The following is a 22343-nucleotide window of genomic DNA, read 5'->3' on the forward strand; positions in this document are numbered from 1 at the left end:
CCGTCACGTGTCCTGCCCGGTCATACACCCCAGTTAGTTTCTTGTTTTACGCCGCACTCAATATTCCAGCTATATGGCGGCGGTCTGTAAATAATCGAGTCTGGACCAGACAGTCCAGTGATTGGCCTTCATGACTTGTGTGTTTGTTGTGAATGTTTGTTGTTTAACGCCTTACTATTCCCACCATATGACGTCGGTCTGTAAATGAGAAATATGACCAGTCTTTCTATATGCAAGCGAATATGAAGACTGGTAATTTTCTGTTGCGCAACCCTATATACGCTACAGTTTGCCTGTGGTTTTGTCTGACACAGCTTGTAGCAAATATTCCAGCAATATCTTTAATACTTTCTAAAGATAATTACGATTAATTTAAGGCAGAAAACAAACGACGGTGTCGGTGACCTAAATTAAGAATCCTCGCACAGGGCTAACTGGCGCGCTGTTCTATTGATGTGTCTGCCCCCTACGTTAAGACGAACGTTACCAGAAAAAAACAAATGACAACAGTTTGATGACGGTTTACGTTCGGATTAACTATCTTCTCTGAATTATTTTAATTACATTTGTCATTAACGTAAACCATATGGGGCAATATGAACGTTGCATTTCTACTACCAGCGTAAGTTTAGATCAGTGCATCCAGAGGAAGTTGAGTAGTCAAGCGACATTCCACAATTGCATTGTGGGAATGTAAACATTACGAACGTTACCGTGTCGCTGAAAACTTGTGAGTCGAAATGACACATTTTAACCGTCGTAAAACATAAACGTAATGTTTCCACCAGTGATGTTAGCTGCGTGAAGCAACAGCAAACCAAGAAACTGGATGGCAGAATCCATATGCAACGGTGTAGTTTACTGCAGGAGGCCGTACGAGGCGATGACAACTGACATGCATCGTGACGTCGCTTACATTGTGACGTAATGTAAAATGGTTCGATTACGAGGGGGCACACTAGAATGGCGCAGTGACGGGATAACGTCATTCAATTGTTACGTCATCAAAAAACTATACCTTTATTGTCTGATAATGTATTTGTTTTCCGATTGTTCTAACCGCTAGGCATCTTAGAAATATGGATATCAGTGTACGCTTGTAGGACCCAGGACGTATTATTTTCAGCAATACAAGCCCCTGTAGTTAAAGGTCACATGCAACGTAAAACACAACTTTGCAGATTCTGATACCTTTCCGATACCGAAACAAATCGTCAAAAATGCTAATTCAACTTATAAAGTTGAAAAATAACGCGATGAAAAAAACGCGCGAAATCGGAGATCAAACGATTCACTAATTTTCCCCCAGCGTTTGGGGGGAATTCAAGTGGTTTCAACAGCTGGGCTGCGCTCATAGCACGTGCGCAGTGAAAAAGGTTCGCGCAACTTGGAAGCGGGTTGTCGGGTGAATACTCGGTGAAGGCTTTGGTGTGAGCTATTTTTCTAATGTTTTGCTGATATCTCATAGGCGCGAGCTTTTTATATGTTATGACAGTAAATTAACTGTTTATAAAATTTCATTTGTCTATTTCACCAGTTCGATACTTAAAAGCAATGTCATTATTTAGCGTTGACAGAATTTCTAACTGTGATATAGATATGTCGTTGTCACAGACAAAACTCAATGTCTTGTTTTATTGACAACTGTGTGTCTGCCTGCCTGTCTGCTAATGACAATATTCAATACACAACTTCAATCACTGACCACATGCAATTTGAACTTAACACCAATCAGGCTATACACCATAAACAAAACGCATTGATTTATGGCCCGAGTTCGGTCTCTGTCACATTATGTAATTACACAGACAGGCAGGTGTGATATACTTGAACACATGACATGTTATGATGTCTGTTGATTGCAAAATGTTATACACAAAAATGAGCATGTACGTACAAACACAACATCTCTAAATATACACACATGAGCCGTGAGGACATCTGCAAATGAACCAGCCGTTACACTTGAGTGCACACCCACCCGCTCTGACTGGGTTCGGTATCCCGGCGTATTTAATTGCTTCGTTTCGAGGGAGGTAAACCTGGGTACAAAATATTGCATCTTTGATTTATGATTATACGCTTATAATTTTGTTTATTTGTTTTTCTACACCGTATAAAGCATATTATATGTCATGAAGAAGTGATAATTGTATTTTAATTATGTTTGATTTTTTGGTTGCATGTGACCTTTAAGAATGGCAATGGTTACGGTTCATGTTAGCAACTGTTTTCTTATGCCCCTCCCCATATAAACATGTCGCTGTCTTTCTCAGTGTCATCTTATCACGACTCTTCATAATATATATCACGTTCCCTTTATAGTAGCTGTCTGATAAACCCTGAATGCGATTCATCGTATCTAGAAGATAGTGTTAGTCCCATGACAACGTGTCACCCAACAAGGTACGAATGTAGTGTACATCTATTTACGTATCAAAGACATCTTAGCTGGGTGGACAGTATGCCTCAATTGTTATCTAAGGTTTAAGAGCGCGGGTATCAGATTTTGGGATCCGAATTTCCTAAGGAATAAAAAAATAAATTACTCAAAGCACGCAAGGCTGGACACCTTTTATAAGAACAGAATAATCTGGATAAATTTATGACTTTTTCTGATGACTGATCGACTTTCGTTTTGTATAACAAAATGAAAAGGATGGACAGAAGGCTTCTACGAGGAATAGCACGGTATATTTGGGATTGCTCCTCTGTGCAAAGTGAAAAGTTTGTCATAAGAGGCGACTAACCGGATCGGGTGATCAGGCTCGCCGATCTGTTGTCAAATGTCACCGTTTCCCAATTGTATAACGATGCTCATGATGTTGACCATTGATTGTCTGCAGACTCCATTATTTACAGACTGCAGTCACATAGCTGGAATATTGCCGAGTGCGGCGTAAAACAAAACTCACTCGGTAAAGTAGAGATTCTAGTAGTTTTGTTGGGTCCCATCAGAGTCAACACCTAATCGCCAACACAAAGTCTGCTAACACACTCAGCCACCACTAAAGGGAAGTCGGACAAACGGATAGCCCAGACCATGAGTGATCACCAGCTGATATATGTGAATTGGCACGGCAAATCGGTTATTACTCCTAGCTTGGCGCACGAGCATTAGATTTTGGCTACGAATTTCCTAAAGAATAACAACTAAATACTCATAGCACTCAATGCCATTGGAACGAGTGGAGGAGTATAGAGAGGAGTGAGAATGACTGCTAAAGGCGGCGTAAAACTAAACTCACACTCGCGCAATTAACACTATCGATCCATCATGGTGGCCTGTTCAAGGTTGCCGAGATGCAGACGTGAGAGTATATCCCGATTTAATGAAGTCCATGCATAAAATAAATTTTAAATCATAATTGAAATCTGCAAATCATTAAAGACATGTCGTGGAGAAATGGGACACAAACGTTGATCCATATTGAGTTTGCTCGATTTACCGATGTTAAGGCTCGTAACACCAGAATGACAAATACTTTTCCATTGTCTTCCCTTTAGCAACTTCTTGCCTCAGTTGAACAAATTATGCTATTCTAACAAGCCATAACTACAAAACGGCTCGGCTCGGTTTCGTTCTGACAAACGCTTCCATCGCTTTGACCGTTGAATAAACTGTACAATTTATACTCAGTTGACCTCTGTAGCAATTTTGCGTATCACAAACCTGATGATTTTATTCCAATTTGGGAAAGCTCTCAATATTGATCGACATATAAGCTGAGTAACAAATTCATATAGATACCGCATCGAATAGTAGAGCGAGTTTCTGATTGGATAATATAGCTGCACGTTAAAAGAGGTGGGAATAGAAGACGCTATCCAATCAGAGACTCGCTCTACTATCCGGTGCGGGTCTGTAGCCTGAGATTTGTTTACTTCCGCATATTCTGTTGTCAATAATTTTCGACTTGCTATGCGCATGCGTGTAAAAATATCCACGGGCCAACTTCTGGTTTGGTCGTAAGCTTTACCGATAGTGTAAACACTAGACTCCAAAGGAAAGCAAAAATCAAAACAAATATATGGTTTTATGTCGAATTTAACTGGTCTCAATTCATTCATATGAATGGAAGGACCGAATTATTAAATAAATAGCTTAACGTTTGGTTAACAAGCTCTTTGTATAAACATTGATCTCACCACCACCCGTCCACCCTGCACCGTCCCTTCTCACAATCCTTCAATACCCACATCTCTGATGCAATGCCACCAAAATAGGACATCAATAATTGAAAATGCAAGAAAATGGATGTGTACTCAACTATGAACAGTTGTCGACGTAAATAATATTCATACAGCATTTATTTAGAGAAAGTGTTTACAGTATCGCTAATACGACCAAACCGAAGTTGACCAGTGATATTTACACGCCTATGCATGATATAATAGCCAGTCGAAAATTAATGTGAAACTAAAGAATGTCCCGACTTCATCCCAGAATGGACGCAAAATTATTGAAAGCTTTTAAATGGGAATAAAATCATCAGGTTTTGTGATACGCAAGGTACTTTACAGAGGTCAACTGAGTATAAATTGTGCAGTATATTCAATCTGTCAAAGCGATGGAAGGGTCGGCCGCAACTTAAACCGAGCCCAGCCAGGCCATTTTGTTTCATTTACTGACACACCTTTTTATATCTTATAGGTATAGGTCATGCTTATAAATATATCGGAGTCAGGCTTCTATGGACTAATAGCTATATTTCACTCTTTGGCTATCTGTACCCAAAGCCAATTTTGGACGCTTTAGATCACGTGAAAAACTTCAAGAAAACCATGACAAGAATGAATTTCATATTGGTGTCTTCTGTATTACACCTTGACGATAGCAAATATAAATACTGAATATAACATGTGGGTAGAAATGTGTTTTGACTTCCACTGCAGTAATTACTAAAAGCTTCCCAATCTCATTCACCTGAATCAGATGGTTGAAATAATAAAACAACTAGATATATTTCATGTTTTAATACTATAATGCTTCTTGCTTTTATGAAGAAAGCATTGACAATTTTTTATTATATATTAATATTTTTTTTCAAATTCTGACGATTATTACATATACCAGATTCATGGCAAATATTGAACAGAACTTTCTAACTATTCTGCATAGAATAATATTTCATGCTCAAGAAATCCAGTGGCTGGAAATCTGTACATTATGAAAGGATGTGGTAATCAAGATACACACTGCCAGAGTGAGAGTTGGAGGTAAGGAGCTACAGTCCATAAACCGGATTCTAAAGTGACTTGAAACGCTATCGAAGTGGTAGCCCCTACAAATAACCTAAAACACTGGGATAATAATAGTCCTGATAATTGATTTATGAAATATAAGGTCCCAGAGCTAAGGTTATTTTCGCTAAGGGCTCAGAATTGTCTCCACCTAAATGAGGTAAAGTTGCAACTCAGGTAAGTTACCATGGCAACAGTTACTGATATTTATAATCAAAAGCAATCATTAAGACTCAGAGGATACATATTCTGGTTTCAAATCACTATATAGCTAATATATACTTGACTAAAAATGGTATAAATCAATATGTACCTCTACCTTTAAACTGTCCACAATAACAAATATAGGTTCAATACTCACCATAAAGGCTTCAATCACTAGAATGTGATTGAGGTGACATTTACTAGTTGTCAATTTACAAAGCAGAATTGTGGGAGGTAATCAATTAATGCACAATCAAAAAGTCCTTAAAAATTTGATAAATACGCTTTATACTGGAAACAATGCTGCATCCTAGGCATATTTAATAAAACCACGAAAGCACAGAGATCAAACTACCCCAAGAATATCACACGCCTGTACAGTACAACTGAAGTTAAATCCCGACATACTGAACAAAAACATTAGGGATCAGAAACATTGGGGACAGTTTGAAATGACACAATTACCTAAAAAATATCCTCCCAACTGATTTTTAGTTCAGCATATTCTTTGTAGTTCTGCCCCAATCCCTCAAAAGCAATCATAGCTAAGATTGTAACTCCCTACCATAGACTTATGACTGTCGAAAGAATTGTATTTGCTTTGAGGATCGGGCCCTGCTGCTCTAAACGTGGTAACAACACTTTCAGGTGGGCACTAGTGCTATATGATTCTGGTCAGTATATATCCCTGTAATACTTTCGTTTAATCGTTACACGCTCTGCCACGACTTCAACCTAGGATAATCACTGTGGTTATTTAAGAAAGTGGCTAAGTAAAGCTCCTATTCAGGTGATTGTTAATATTATATCCACAGCATTCCGCTAATTGCAACTAATGTACCAATGTCAGTTGAGGCAGCAATGGTCATAACACCATAAAACAAAACAAACATTGAGGAGCATCCGTAATAGAAAGTTCAAGATTCGAAACTTAACGCACATACAAACTTACATACTATTACATATGTAGTGTACCATAAGTTCAAATTACAATAACAATAATAAGGAAAGAAAATCTGTATCAAGGATCAACATATTATAATCAGCCATGATGAAGTCGAATTAACCACCAATCCATATCCACTTGTCGCGAACTCATCCGTTGGTGCAAATCCCATAATGCCCTTCAGCTTTTCTGGCTGCACTGAGATGCACTGAAAGTGTGCACAAAACGCACCAATGCTTGCTGCACTAACAGGCAAAATAACAGGAGGGTTTTCATTGTATCAGAGCTTACCAGGTCACCAAGTGCAGTGGATAGTGGTAGAACTCAATCGTGTTGGTAATTGTTGATATTTTTAAAAACTCCCACTTTTCTAATCCCAATGCTCTTCACTATCCTTATTGGCAGCCCTCATATCTTCTGAATCTTCTTGCCTACCACCACTGCTATTCTTCCGATCTGCTGTTGTGCTAATTCTTTTAATCTAAAACTGCAGTCGTTTGTCTGAATATCGGTAGACTGCAGTAGAGCCCTCACAGCGACATAGCCTGCAAAACACAAATATCACACGCCAACATTCAATCATAAGTGAGTGAGTGAGTTTAGCTTGATGCAAGTTTTAGCAATATTCCTGTAACATCGCTTTGGCAGGGGACACCAGAATTTGTTTATTGATATTGTACCCATGTGGGAACTGAACTCTCGTGATCTTGGCAAGACGAAGCAACACTTAACCATGGCCACCCAACCAACCCATTCATCTGTAATCATTAATTTCACAAATTCAGGATACAAATGACTTTGTGAGAGCAACTTTTGTTAATTGCATGGTGATGCTTCTATGTAGAATATTACATCGCTCTCAAATCAAGTTAATTTAGCTTGATTTGTTTGTTTGTTGGTTAACGCTGCACTTCAGCCATTTTCCAGCAATATGATATCAAATCTGGCCTAGACAATCCAGTGATTGACATCATGAGCATCGATTTTCGCGAATTGGTATAAGCAGGCATACAAGCCAAAAACCCAAATAGATATAAGGGCTGTAACTTCAAAACTTTACCAGCCTGAGAAGAGATTTAACCAGTCCTTAAATTAAATAGAGTGCCAATGGACAGCATTCGAATATTTTTCACCCGTCCATTGAGCTGGCTAGCTGTAAAATTAGACCATTCAGCCAAAATCTAGCCTGTCTAGGGCTGTCAGACGCTCTTTATTTCATACACTGGTATAAGATCTGTTTCAACTAATCAGTCATTCTGACCACCCGCCCTGTTAGTCGCCTCTATGACAAGCATGGGTTGGCTGATGACTTTGTTAGGTGAGGTGAGGTGAAATTGGGATTTTACGTCGCGCTTGGAGAATATTTCGCTCATATGACGACGCATGCAGGTATGTGTACGTGCTGCCTATTTGTACTAGCCCAGACTGTGCTGGGTTTTTATAGTGCTAGCCCACTGAGATACCATGCCGCAGTGAAGCAGAATAATCTCCACCTCAGACATTATACTGACTCGAGTCGAATTCGCCAGTCCTTGTTGTACCCATTAATGCCGATGCCAGGCAGGACCAACAAGTACCATATTTTAACGCTCTTTGGTATGACGCTGTCGGGATCAACCGGCTGATTTAACCACTACACCACGATAGTTAGCAAAGTAATAAATACTCATGGCATAATTAAAAGCCCCAATTGTATTGCTACACATACTTAGACTTCATTACAACCAATAATAGTACATATATAAACTTCCAAACATAATAATAACAGATGAAGAAGTGCTATCAGTTGATTTTGACTAATGAGGTGCTTATTGCGATTTGATACCTTGATGACCAATAAGAATCATGATAGTTTCAAACTTCTCGACAGCTACCTGGAAGTACAAAAATCAGTTTTTCATTCCCTGCTCAGGTGCTTTAAGAAGTTATACATCTTCAAATTGCAGACAAGTTGTATTTGATCTCGAAAACATCAAAGGCTCCTGCTTGCACAAATCAATAAAATGTGTTAAAAACCATTACTGATTAGGTTTTATTATTCGTGGATCAAGGTACTGCCTGACTCACCTGTTAGTCCAACCTTCTTTCATAAGTACATCTGTTTTTCTTAGGCTTTGTCTTTCCGGCTTCAGATCTCCCTTGCCATCTGACACTCCTCGCCCCCTGGTGACAAACAACAAACGGGTTAGGGCAGGTGGGACACCAGGTAAGCCAATTACATGTCTTCTTCACAACTCTTTCCATAAGAAATGAGACAAACATGTATATTCACTTTTCAAACCCAAATCCTTCATAATTAGCACCTCGAATGAGTAATATTGTATTGATTGTCTGCAACACCCGTTGTTGCTAAGTGTGGAGTAGCAATTTGGTGTGAGATGTGAGGAGTTTAGTTTTACGCCGCCTAGCAATATTCCAGCCATGTCAATGGCAAGACACAAGAAATGGGCTTCATTAATATCTTTGCTCGCTGAATCAACCTGGTCTTTACGGACTAGCACACGCTTTAACCACTAGGCTACTCCCACCACCCCAGTACTTCTGTGAGGCACTGAACCCTGGTCTTCGAAAGTGAGTTTAGTTTTAGGCCGTGACTTTAGCAATATTCCAGCCATACGACGCGCGTCTTCAGGTAAAAATCGAAGTCCTTAACGACAATCCGCACATCAACAGCATGAAACATCGATTCAGTGCGGGAACCGGCGACATGTGTCAATCCAAGTCAGCTTGTGCCTAACCACCCCGATCCTCCGTTAGTCGCCCTTACTACAAGCATGGGTTACTGAAGATCAATATTCTAACCTCGACCTTCACGGGTTCTGGTCTGAGACATAAATAAGCATATGCTTATTATAAGATTGGTACTGCCCCATTTTAACACACAGAATTCCCCCAAACAGGTACCACAAGATTCACAGTTGTAACTCTAAGATCTCATCACCAAATGAATGTGACAGAGTTCATGAATTGTGTTCAAAGTAACAGGGCATTGGGTCCTGTAAGATTCAGATGTCTGACCCACTGGAAAATTCACAGGACCCATAGAATAAAGACTACACATATTTCAGATTTAACATTTCTCATAATTGGCACTTGAAATTATTAACAAACGTGAAAATTGATAAACAGCAAAACAAGGGTCACATATAACAACTTCAGTCAAGTCATTGTGAAACAGACAAATGGACACTGGGGCCGGTAGGCCGTAGACTTCATCGCAGACCGGCCGGCTAAACTGTCGGATTTGTCCGAGGGACCGATGCTATTCGTGAACACTGATGTGATTGTAAACTGTGAATACTCTGAGTAATGTCAAGGGGAGACAACTCTCAAATCCAGTGGCTCCTTTCTTCTGTCTTCTCCGTGGTCTTGCTTTTCCTGACTGGCTGGCTGGCAGGCGCACAGTGGGCGCACGCCTCCACGCTTAGGTGTGATGTTGGTAGTGCTGGGCGCGGCTGCCAGGGGTGGCGACGCGGAAGATGGAGGATCTGGTGATGTTGTACCTGAGCGCAAACAGAAAAGTCAGCCTTGAGTTGACCACATACTGCACATCATGATAGTACAACTGCATTTATCTTTATTCTTTTATTACTTAAAATAATGGTGACCATTGGTCCGCGGACTCAGCACACAATAACTCAGTAACCCATTTATACAATCTGGGCAATGCCGCAGTCATAAAATTGGGCTTTAGTGTGAGGATCTTTGCCTTTTTATATCTCTGATCTGTTCGCCAGATAAGGATACCACATTGCTGTTCTAATACGGAAAGCCCACTTGAGAAAGTTACTGTTACCGACTTACATGTCTTGTTTTATCTACTTATTGTCAGGCAGGCAGGGCTTTGACTTTAAGAGATGTTAAACTTAGTTGCAACTCAGAAGCAAACTCTATGGTAAAACTGTAGCTGCACCAGCTAAATTCCAGGGCTGTACCGCTTTATCATCATATGTAATGAAAGAAATGTGCTACTAAAATTATTCAAAGCTTAGAAAAAAAAAATGAGCTGACATAAAAATGCTTATGTTAGATTTATTGTTGATTTATGTCTCAAAATTGACTTGCACCCGGTGTAAGTTAGACAAATAATTCGCCAGCACTTTGTAATATTGGGTTGCACCAGCAAGTAACAAAGCACCAAATGAAAGTCTCAAGTGGGTAATATCTTGAATCACCTTTTAACATCTCTCTTTGGTACGCAGATGAGTGGAGGAATGTTTTATGATGCTTTTTAACACTATTCCAGCAATATCATGGTGGAGGGACACCAGAAACAGGCTTCAGACATTGTATCTCTATATAGCCTTCATCGAAAGCTCAAAATGCTAGATTTGTGATCTAACTCGGAAATTCAATGAACATAATATCTTCGAATGAAACGCTTCGACCATAATCAAAACATCATACCCACTCTGTGAGGTTTTTGCAGAAAGTTGTTTAACAAACTATCATTAAAATATTGACACAGTTCACCGTTTGTTACTTAGGAGGAGGAGAAAGGGACAGCCAGGTGTTCGCGAACGGATGGAGATGGTACAGCACAGGTTAATGAATAAATAACTTTGTCTTCACTGAACGTGTTCTAACACCTGGCTGTCCCTTCTGCATTCCTCCTCTCGTGAACACAGAGTGGGGTATGATGTTTTGATTATGATCACGCTTTCATTGAGTATGTTATGCTTATTAGTTTTCGAAGTTAGATTGCAATTCATCGGGTCCGCTTTTGAGCCAAACGGACTGTAGTCTTCGGCATGACGGTTTTAACTCTTTAACCACCAGGAATTTACAGGGATTAAAAGTTATTTGTATGAAACAAATTTTATACACGTGGCATGCAGGACATAATTGCAGAAGCCAAGCACTGCATCTATACTTTTGACAATAAACAAACTGACAAACTTGAATACTACTTTTGTGGACACAGAAAATCACAGACTTCTTCAACCACTGGATCACACACAGAGTCCAGTAAAATTCTGCTGAGTCCAGTAAGGTCAGCTTAATAAGAGTACCCGTGAAGATCTAGGTTAGCATTGGTTTCCTCATGAAAGGCTACCAGCCTGTATTTGTTGATGTAGTTTTGACATCAACCTATGCAGTTTGGATATGATGACATGCTTCAAACTTTATCAGTGCGCCTGACCACCATTCATCGCTTGGTCGCCTCTCGAATTTTACTCTAGGGTTGGTGAAGACCAACCTTACTCTGGATTTTCACCAGTCCTCTGAATGTAGAGGAGGTGAGGTGAAATTGGGTTAACGCTCGTATTTGAGAATATTTCGCCATATGACGACGCGCATGCGTAGGTATGCGTATAAAGCATGCTGCTTGTACCGCAGCCCAGACTTGGGCTGGTTTTATAGTGCTAGCCCACTGGAGATACCATGCCGCCGAGAGTGAAGCCATGGTGAATACCCCACTCAGACACATTATATACCGACTCGGAAGCCGACCAGTCCTTGTTGTACCCTATTAACGCCGGTGTTAAGCCAGGCAGGTGACCAACAAGTACCATATTTTAACGCCTTTTGGTATGACGCGTCGGGATTGAACCCGAGACCTTCCGCACCGAAAGCAGACGCCTAACCGCCTCCTACTTACTCTTAGGTTGCTGAAGACCAATTCTTACCTGGAATTTCACCAGTCCTCAGAATGTAGAGGAAAAGAAATGAAGCCGATTGTTTCAGAAAGCAGACTTGAGATTTACTAAAGAGCCCATGCATCATTCATATAGCTCAGCCTTTTAATACACACAGACAATGAGTGCCACAAGTTTGGAAAGCTTTTCTTTGCCAGGTAAAAAAGTATATATCAACCAATCTGTACTTAAGGATATAAATTACTTCTATTATGACACTATCTGGTCGTGAAAAGGTGCTCTTTGAGAGATCTTATTATGTCCGTAATCTCTACCAATTTCAGTCCAAGTTCAATCCAATATTGTTGACATCAATTTTTCACAAAATGTGTGAAAGCTGGTCAGCACGACGACGACGACGCGACGCGACGACGCGACGCATTATTACATGTACATACACACACACACACACACACACACACACAGAGAGCTAATATCATCATCATCATAACACATTTGTAATGCGCTTTGTATCCATGCAGTCCATGCTCAAAGCGCAGATAGAATGTAAAATAAATTACATAGTTAGAGTTGAAAAGGCTGTCCTGAACAAATGTGTCTTTAACCGATTTGAAAGTGACAAAGTCAGTACAGTCCCTGAGATTCTGTGGAAGTTTGTTCCAGGCCACTGGTGCTGCATAGGCAAAGGATCTGTTTCCATACTGCACTGTTCTTGTTTTTAGGGACAACAAGCAGACTTTTTATATTGCTTAACGGGCGAAGCGAAGGCTTGTACAGAGAAAGAAGACTGGATAAATATGTAGGGGCAGTTCCACACAGACAGCTAAGACAAGGCAGAGAAGTTTAAACTCAATTCTGAAATCCATGGGCAGCCAGTTTAGAAAGTATAGAAGAAGAGGAGTGATATGGTCATTCTTCCTGATCTTGTCACACGAGGGCTGCTACATTCTGACTCTTTTGTAGCTTTTGTAACTGAGACTTGGTTGCACCGCCAACAGACAGCTGCAATAGTCAAGTCTGCTCATGACAAGGGATAGAACGAGAGTTGTTGCTGTTTCAGTTGTCAGGTATTGACGGATATTGCTCATGTTCCGGAGTGAGATGAAGCAGGTCTTAACTCGATTAGGAGACATGCAGGGGTGGAATAACCCATTGCCCCATCGTTCCGTGAGTCAAGTGTTTTTCTTCTGTCGGCAAGCAAATTTGTATATCACAATGTACCAGTGTCCAGTTGACTTTCCAATGTTAATTATGTTGTTTATTTCCAAAATCAAAAGAAGAAAATCGGCCAGTATAGTGGAAAAAATTATCAGGGCAAGTGGCTGATTTTACTTGTACCATCGGACTGTACCGGAGTACACTAGCAATTTTGGGCAAGTTATTTCCAGCCCTGGACATGATTGTCAAGTGACAAATTTGAGTCTAGGATTACACCAAGATCTCGGACTTGATCTGGCGAAAGGAATATGTGAGTTGTCGAACTCGAAGGAACTCAATAGCACCAAGTAACTATAGTTTGGCATGAAATGCATGTGGACCCGCTTTTTGTAAATATCTCTTCATCCAATGACCCAATCGATCTCAAACTGTGCAAGTGGATGTTTTGTCAGACAACCTAATCACATTGTAAATCACCGATTTTATGCATTTGTATTAAAGAATCTGTCTATGTAACTGTCAACAAAATAAACAGCAGAACGCAGAAGGCTTGCAGAGGGAGGGAGCCAATGACCTGTAACAGCTGCAGTGTTGGGTCACATAAAGGTCAACGCTCGTCAATGTAGGTCAGCTATGCTGATGACCCTGATGTCAAAAAGAATCTAACTTTGATGCCTACCTTTTGTACAAGGTTTTGTTTATTGGTTGTTGGTTTATTTTTCACAATTGTTAGCACGATGTTCTTTTCATGCCAAGAGCAAAAGTTGTAATGCTTCATGTAATCCCACACCTTATAAATCGGGTTTGCTACGTTTGCTCTCTTTTAAAAAAAAATTAAACACATTGCTAATTAAACGCTTAGCATCATCTGAATAAGCTTTCATGATGACAGCTAGAAGTAGTCAATGTGAATGATCCAAACGGTCTATCACTGTGCAGTGCACAGGTAACTATCATGAACTGCACGCAGTATTTACCTTTATGACCCAACACTACCGCTGTTACAGGTCATTGGCTCCTCCCTCTGCAAGCCTTCTATGCTCTGCTGTTTATTTTGTTGACAGTTACATAGACAGATTCTTTAATACAAATGCATAAAATCGGGTGATTTACAATGTGATTAGGTTGTCTGACAAAACATCCACTTGCACAGTTTGAGATCGATTGGGTCATTGGATGAAGAGATATTTACAAAAAACGGGTCCACATGCATTTCATGCCAAACTATAGTTGATTGCAAACCAACCACTATGTGAGTGACGCTTTATACCAACAGCATCATGTAAGGCCAATGAAATGCATACAGATGTTTCATGTTGGAAACATGATCCCCTGACTGTAATCATAAGCCAATCAAACATATAAAAATCATAAATGATGATTGACAACATAGCATATGTTGACATTTATTAAATCACTGGAGCTGTGGGTTTTACTTCACTTTTAAGCAAGGGGTTTAGTTTATGCCACACTTCTAGCTATATGGCAGCAATCTGTAAATACTTGAGTGTGACTCAGACAATCCAGTGATCAACAACATGAGCTTCGATTCACAATAAGCGGGACATGACGCGTCAAGTAAGTCAGCAAGCCTGACCAACTCTAACTCAAATCTTCAGGTTTTACAACATTCCAGCAGTACACGGTAGGGTACCAAAGAAAACTTGTTGAAAAATGTGGAAAAATTCATGGAAAATGTCCACACTAAAAATAGAAAAACACACATAATACAACCTAATTGGTTGTAATCATTGTAAGCGACTAAAACCAAACAAATGAGAGTGTTTAGTTTTTTACGCAGCTTTAGCAATATTCCAGCAACATCATGGCAGGGAACACCAGAAATGGGCTTCACTCTAGTGGTGATCCGACAATTGAAATAATCGAAGATTGGTCGCAGTGACTATACTCCACTCAAGCAATAGATCATGATTTCTCATAATTGAACACAAACAATTCTGGAACGCTTTGTTTTCATCAACAATATTTTAAGGTTGGTTTTTGTCTGTTACATTTCATAAGCACTACAAGCTCTGCTCAAAGTCATGATTGAATTTATCTTAAAGGCAATTCAAGAAATTTATGTTCCTAACATACTAGTCATCCTTTAAAGATGTGAAATTTTGCCCAAAACCCCCAAAATAACCACGCTTTTTCCCTTATTTTTGTGCATTGACAAATTTCATAAATGACGCTTAACCAATTATTTTCACGATTGATCAGTGGTAATGAACCAATCATCAATTATGAGATTTTAACCACTCAATTCAACAACTTCACACTGACCTTAAATTCTGCGGTTTCAGTTTGATGATAAACGGTTTAACCACTTACCACCCTAAGCACCCTAAGAAATGAAATCCAACTCATTAAATGAAACAGATGACAACAGACCGAGTACTTCCGCAAGACTTGGTTTGTTGCAGTTTCCAGGAGGAGTGAGTGAAGTGAGGAGTGAGGAGGAGTGAGTGAGTGAGTGAGTGAGTGAGGAGGAGGAGTGAGTGAGTTTTTTGTTTACGCCACACTCAGCAATATTCCAGCTCTATGGCCGCTGTCTGTAAATAATCGAGTCTGGACCAGACAATCCAGTTATCAACAGCATGAGCATCGATCTGCGCAATTGGGAACCGATGACATGTGTCAACCAAGTCAACAAGCCTGACCACCCGACTCGCGTTAGTCACTTCACGATAAAGCATGAGTTACTGAAGATCAATATTCTAACCCGACCTTCACGGGTCAATTGAGTGAGTTTAGTTTTACCGCTTTAGCACATATTCCCCCGAATAGGGGACAGGACACCAGAAATGGCTTCACACATTGTACCCATGCGGGGAATCGCAACCAGATCTTCGGTGTGACGTGACGAGCGAATGCTTTAACCACTAGGCTACCCCACCGTACCCAGTTTCCATTGAAAACGTGGTGCTTTCACATCATTATGATGAGGATTGCACGTTGTTTGCAATAAGTGCTGATATTTCTATTTTAAGCGAAGTACACATTCCATAGTTCAGCCGTCTTCATTCATGTTTATACAGAAGCAAAGACAAACAAGTGTTTGCCACTGATATGGTAATGTCCCCTGCTGCTAAAGAAGAATGGAATACCTATATTTACTAAAAAAATTGGGGGTCAATGCATACAAGATGCCTGAAATGACTGCGTATCTTCATAATCACCCAATGTAGGCTGTCAACATACTCTGAAACATTAAGTAATTTTTATGAGATATCGCCTTTAAAAGCTGTCATGATCGTGGCGTACCTTGAAAGATAAGGTCAAGGTCACCCAAATAAACTGGTGTCTCGTGTAATACCCCCAATGTAGGCTGTCACCAAATTTCAAGACATTGGGCACAACACAGTCCATGAGATGCCGTGGTTAAGAAGAGTTTTGAAAAGTGTTCCAAGCGTCGCGGTGACTTTGAAAATAAAGGTCAAGATCACCCAAATAAACTGGTGTTCCGTGAAATCCCCTTAAATGTAGGCTGTCACCAAATTTGAAGACATTGGGTACAACAGTCCATGAGATGCCGTGGTTAAGAAGAGTTTGAAAAAGTGTTCAGTAGTCGTGGGTGACCTTGAAAATAAGGTCAAGGTCACCTAAATAAACTGGTGTCTGTGAAATCCCCTAAATGTAGGCTGTCACCAAATTTGAAGACACTGGGTACAACAGCGCAGGAGATATCACATTAACAACAGTTTGAAAAGTGGTCATGTCGTGGGTGTCCTTGAAAATAAGGTCACCCAAATCGACTGGCGTGTCTTGCGTGAATCCCCTAATGGTGGCTGTCACCAAATTTCAAGACATTGGGTACAACAGTTAATGATATCATGCTAACAAGAGTTTGAAAAGTGGTCGAAGTGTTGTGCGACCTTTAACAAGGTAAAGGTCACCCAAATTGACCGCCCGTATGCATAATTTCCCAATGTAGGGATGACCTTAAAATTGAAGCCATAATGGGGTACAACAGTTCATGAGATATCGCTAACAAGAATCGGAATCGACGCATTTCCACGGACGCCGCTATACATAGCAGGCCCTAAACAATCTCATATCCGGTGCCATGACATCGTAAATAATTTCGAAATGGCACGGTTAAAAATGTTCTTGGTGTTCTTATGGCACGCGATACCACCTTTTAGTCATGTAATCCCCAAAACAAAACACTTACGCAAATGACAAACAAGCAAAAAACATTTATTGACTTTATCGCCAAGGAAATCACTGGAATTATGATGGATGATGTCAAGAAATCTGGTTGTTTTTCCATTTAGAGTGATGGGAGTACTGATAGATTGGTTATTGAAGAGGAAATTGTGTATGTTAGATATATTGAACAAGTAAACCTGTCACAAAAATTTTAGCTATTAAAGGTGTTGGGAAAGCAGAATCAAATGAAGTTTAAGAAAGCCATCTTAAACAACACATATCGGGTGATAACAGAAAACAGGTTACATTTGTTGTTTACTGACATTACATTTCATATGATCATCATCCTATGCTACATGTGGGCACAATTTGATTTCTGAAAGGCACGCTTAAAAATATTTGCCTGGTGTGAGCCTGAGGCACAAAGTTAGAAAAGTTAGAATTACTTATCCCTGCATACAGTTCCCCTTCCGCATTAAGCGTAGGGGGGACAAAAATATTTCATGGTCTGAAGTTAGATTTTGGCATATTCCATTCTTGAAAATATCATACCAACAATCAAATCTTCAAGCTTATTAGACTTTTGTTAAAACATGAGAGTTAGTAGCAGTTAGTGACATTGTAAACTGAATACCAAAACCATGTATTACACTGAGGTGATGGCTGCAAGTCCGCCACATATTTCCAGTAGAGATAACTTATACAGAGATAGAGGATGCAAAGCCAAACAAGGGAGGTAACTGAACAAGGAGATGGAACTGCACAGCTGACAGGAATTAGGTAGAGATGTTCGCCAATGTGATACATTACAGGCGTCAAATACTACCACAAAAAAAAGCCTGCAGGGAAGATAGATATAGACAGCCGCAGAGAAAGAAGCAGAGCTAAACAAAGGGAGGTAACTGAACAAGGGGATGGAACTACAAACAAAGATGACAAGAATTACCCAGAGATGTCTGAGCCAATGTGGCAGACATGCTGGAGATTTGGTCTCACCTCCAGGGCTGACCTCTGACTGGCCACCTCACAGGCGAGGAGGAGTTCTGTTTCTTTAGTGCATCTTTGTAGCACTTTGGAGCACATGCCATCGAAGCAGCATTGCTATAGAAACCACAGCCCAGCACAGAGGTAGTGTGGGAGGTAGGTTCTGGTTCCCGTTCTGTTCCATCTAGAACCCTACCAGGCACCCACACAACTGAAACAGAGGGCACACACACAGGAGGGCCAAGCACAGCATGGTTGAGAGGTGGACAGCACAGGGACATGACATTGGGAGGTGGACACAGCACGGCTGGGAGGTGGGACACAGCATGGCTGGAAGGATAGGCAGAGCATGGCTGGGGAGGTGGGGCCATGGCTGAGAGGGTGGGTCACAACATGGTTGGTAGGGTGGGGGCAGCATGGTTGGAAGGGTGGGGCACACATGCTTGGAAGGGGTTTAGACAGCATGGCTGGGAGGGGACAGGACATGGGGAGTGTAGACAGCATTGGGAGTGGTGTTAACATGCTGGTAGGGGTGGGGCTATTGGAAGGGCAGATGCTTGGAGGGTTTGGACAAGCATGGCTGGGAGGGTGGCACGGTTGGGAGGGTGGGACAGCATGGCTATATAGATCGTTACGGCCCATACCGCACGGCCGTATCGTTGTCATAAGCGCCACAGACGGGTTAACGATGCAGCCGATTTAGTGCGACCGTGACGAGCCGAAGTTTAATTCACGCCGCTTTAACATTCCGTTATCACGACAGTATCGCTTCAATATCGTACATCTGTAACGTAACTCGGCATGGCGCTGTGTCCAAATCATTCCGGTTACCACATCTGCATTTGGTGAGCCGGGGATGATATAATGGGGGAAGTTTGTTCAACTTCGACGCCGAAAACAGAGATTGATGGCGACAATCGATTCGGTGATTCGTCGACCGAAGATATAAATCATAATTGAAGCGGGTTAACATGGATTAGATGAAGTGATGAAGAAGAAGAATGAAGCCAGGTTGGGCAATCGGCAAAGAAGTTATCGAACAGGAGGAAGTAGTCATTCGGTAAAGAGTCCGTCAGGTCGACGTTAGCGATGAAAATCCAACGCAAGGTCATATGGGGCCGTTATCGCAGGTTTATAGTGGTCATGACAGCAGCAATATTGTAAACTGGCTGGTGGGGGAATCACACCAATATATTGCAAGGTGCGCATCAGCCATTGATGGGTAAGATTCGACGATTGAGGGTGGGCAGTTGGCGAGTATTTAGAGGGGACGCCTAACAAGGGAATAGTGATCGAACAGCGAAATAAATGCACGGCGAACGCTTATTTATCGCTGGTCTCAACAGCCGTTTCGGTAAAACATATCAAGCGCACCAAACCATTAATAGCTTATCCGCGATCGCCGTTAAACAACTTTTATCCTGCCGACCTCCCAAGATTTGAATTAATTGGCAAAGGTATTTATGATTCGCGAATCTATTCGATTTTGGTGAGCGAAATTACCGTACGTTATCGCAAACAGACTGTTATATTTTCATCACAAAAGAATACGCGTGACTTTGTTTGACATCCGAATTTCTTCAAACTTATTTAATAACACCGTACCAACACAAAGTGCCGGTTAGCTGATCACCGTCTTTATCGCGACAGGTTAAAGTCATCCTTACGTGCCGTTAGCATTAGCCACCGCTACATTTCGTTATTACCGAATAACAAAATGAGCTCTTATAAGTTTCGCTTCAACAACATTTATCAACATGCCTTAATAAACATCATCAATAACCCCCAAACTTTCGCAAAATACTGCTCATCGCCGCCAGTTGATCATCGACTCGACCGCAGCAGTCTCTTCACAGCAGCCAGACTTTCGACAGAATATCGTCAGCAGTCATTTGCGAAACAGTAATACTCCCGGTTTGCTACCGTCCACCAGTTTTCACGACAGTTGTTGAAAGCGTCCTTAAATATTGTCGCCTTCAAACAGAGTCAGTCAATCGCGACCGGTTAACAAAGCGAGGCCAGAATACAGCTCAAAGATTGTTTCGTCTCACTTGGCAAATCAATTACGGTCAGTCCTCCATTCGAACCGCTATGAACAACCGTCGTCAACATTTCCGGCCCAAAAATCCCAGTCATCAAATGCACTGTGTTCTGGCTTTACAAGCGACCTGACATTGTCGCAGCCTAAATCTCTGGTAAGTGATCGCCCGTACGGGTACGCACAGAAACAAATTGGCGTTTTCATTCAGAAACAATGCCTTCACTTCAAATTCGTCGCTAATAAATTGCCGTTTAATGACGAATCCAATCGTTACCGCTATCTCGTCATCTTAAACGCATCACACCCACAACAGTTATCAGCGTCTCCTTAAATGCACTTCCAATATTCCAGCAATTTATTACCGAAAACAAGGAGCAGCCGTTGCTCGAAGGTGTTCGTCTGAAAGCCCACCGCCAGAGTTCGCTAATCATTCGTTATCTTTGAACATCAACATTCTTTTCCACTGAACATTGTAGTTCACTTCGCACATTCTTAATATCGCGAGATCAATAACAGTTCTGTTACCAAAACCACCGATAACTAATTCAGCATGATACACCATCTATGCCGACATAATAAAACCTGACCTGGTGATGTTCACGTTAACAAATAATTTGAAAGTTCATACAGCGACATCAATATTGAGCCAGTCAATAATCATGTATCAATCGATTTCTTCATGTAACAAAACATTTCAAGAACGCAGCGTTTTCAGCTGAAAACGCGTTACGATGAACCACTAACCATCATCCCCTTTAATCAACTTCTTCAATTTTGGTACTATAGTGGTTAGATTCGGCAAGAAAATGTTAAAAATGTTCAAATCCTTAAGTTAATCTACATTAACCGTTTATTCGAAATCGCCAGCATCGAAATTCCGCTGATGTTTCAGGTTCACCAGAATATTCTTCAATAATAATAAACAACATGATTCCGAGGTGAAATTGCGCTTCGGGACATTTCGCCATATGACCATCGCGTACGCGCAGCGTTTGTATTTCAGCTCAGATTGCCGAAGTATATCACCGAGATAATACGTCGCGAAAGCGCAGTTTATCATCTCTTTACCGTTATCATCATTATAATGACTCCGTTTACCGAAGTTCCAGCTGTACCATTACCGATGCAATACAGTAAGGTGACCGGTCAGCATCATTAGTTTTACCTGGTAAGACTTATCGGGCGATGCCTAACACCGGATTAAAACACGAAGCCGCAAATCGGAAGAAGATGATTGATAGCGTTCATCATTTCGAGCACGTCAGTCTTTCGACATCTTCGACAAGCAAATCGGGAAAGTCATACCGACATCAGAAGGCGATATGAGCAGAGCGTCAAACATGCCTAAGATTGTGACGCATTGATGATACGTCGCCTAACGCTCATACATCGATACGTTTCTAAGACAACATAATTATCCATTACCAAACCGCATTGACATTTAGCTTGAAAGCATCGTCAAAATGTTTTTGCATCGCCTGGTAAATTATCACGTTTTATTAGCGAGAAAGTTATAACGATCATTTTTCACGTTGGTCAAAGAAGCGGAATAATTTCAACTGCATATCAAAATGCCGATTACGCACAACATGCGTCATGAAATACAATGTTCAAAACGGGAACCCGGCCTAATACCACCAAAATAGTATTTATCGACCAGAAACGGTCGCGACACCTGGTCGCCCGCAAAAATGCCCAGTATCGATCGTTAAATCTGCCGATATCAACATTAGTTAAAGGGTGTTTTTAAACACGCTTTTTAAGATTATCCAGAAAGCTGGGACAAATAAAATAGGATCAATAACGCGGGGATATATGACGAACTGTTTCAACCAGCATAAAACACATCGCCATAGCCACCATCATCGTTAAAGACATATTAAAGAACACGTCAAGAAAATGGTCACCCGTTACGCGGCCGGTTAAATCGTCGCGAGGGTTGTGGTTCCATCAACCCGAATTCAGATTTGGGATTTCGAAGAAAGACGCAACAAGTCAATATCAACCCATT

Source organism: Haliotis rubra, unplaced genomic scaffold (genome assembly GCF_003918875.1).
Source record: "Haliotis rubra isolate DU_JTF1 unplaced genomic scaffold, ASM391887v1 Scf1530, whole genome shotgun sequence".
NCBI lineage: Eukaryota > Metazoa > Mollusca > Gastropoda > Lepetellida > Haliotidae > Haliotis > Haliotis rubra.